Genomic DNA, 1,501 nt, shown 5'->3' on the forward strand with positions numbered 1-1,501 from the left:
ACCGAGTGCTTGTCTGATTCCCATAAAGAGTGCACTAATCTGGGCTTAGTACCACTCATGCTCAGACCATTGGCCCGTTCAACTTAGCCGTTTGTTTGAGGGTGGTATACGGATGCATAATCGAGTTTAATGCCCAACTTTGCACACCAGGTTTTCACCTCATCGGCTATGAAGTTAGAGCCATTTATCAGTGATGATACTGTGTGGAACACCATAACGGTGGATTATGTCGGATATAATGTCAATCGCTGGTCCGGCCTCATCTTTTTTTACAGGTTTGGCCTCTATCCATTTAGTGAATTTATCAACCATGACCAACAAGTATTTCTTTTTGTGGCTCCCCCTTTAAGGGGTGCAACCATGTCATGCCCCCAGACCGCAAAGGGCCAGGTAATGGGGATTTTTCTTAATGCGGTGGGAGGCATGTGGCTTTGATTGGCAAAAAGCTGACATCCCACACATTGTTGGACAAGGGCTTGAGCATCATCTCAAGCCGTGGGCAAGAAAAAGCCTGTACGGAACGCCTTGCTTACAAGGGCGCGGGCTGCAGCGTGATGACTGTCGAGACCGGCATATATTTCTGCCAAGAGTTGCCTTCCCTCCTCTTCAGAGATACACCTTTGAAGGACTCCGGTAGTACTTCTTTCGTACAATCCGCCCTCGTGTACTTTAAATGCTTTAAAGCGCCAAACTATGCATCGGGCTTCATTTTGATCATCGGGGAGCTCCTTTCTATTAAGGTAGGCCAGGAAGGGGTCGGTCCAGGAGGCGATAACTGCCATGATTTTGTGGGCAGAGGGTGTTATCTCAATATCCGAACCACCGACGGTGTCTGCGTTGTATTCGGCAGCTAGGGGTGTGATTAGGTTTGTACTGTTTTCCCTGCTCTCACCCTACCACACTATGGATGGCTTAAAGAGCCATTCCACAAAGGTGTTAGGTGGCACAGGGTCACTCTTAGCGCCCAGACAAGTGAGGATGTCGGCCGCCTGATTACTTTCTCGAGCGATGTGATGGAAGTCAAGCCCTTCGAACCAAGCTGATATTTTTAATATGGCGTTTCTATATGCCACCACTTTTGGGTCCTTTGCATCGAACTCTCCTTTAACTTGGGAAATTGTGAGGTTTGAATCGGCGCGCACCTCCAAGCGTTGTATACCCATGGAGACAGCCATGCGAATACCGTGTAGTAGCACTTCATATTCGGCTGTGGCAGCATCCGTCCATTTGAAGTTGTCTATCCGTCGTAATAGCTTGTAGAGTTGTAGCGCCTTTTTCCCAACTTGGAGATGAAGCGGCTTAAGGCCGCAATGCAACCCGCTAACTTCTAGACCTGCTTTAGGTCTGTTGATATGGCCAACTGTGACAATGCTCAGATCTTCGCTGGGTTTATGGGAAATGATGAACCCAAGCAGCTTTCTAGCCAGAACTCCGAAGACATATTTTTTCGGATTAAGCCGTATGTCATATGTTCGGAGGTTGTCGAAGGTGAGGCGAAGAT

This window comes from Triticum dicoccoides, chromosome 2B (genome assembly GCF_002162155.2).
Source record: "Triticum dicoccoides isolate Atlit2015 ecotype Zavitan chromosome 2B, WEW_v2.0, whole genome shotgun sequence".
NCBI classification, from domain to species: Eukaryota; Viridiplantae; Streptophyta; class Magnoliopsida; order Poales; family Poaceae; genus Triticum; species Triticum dicoccoides.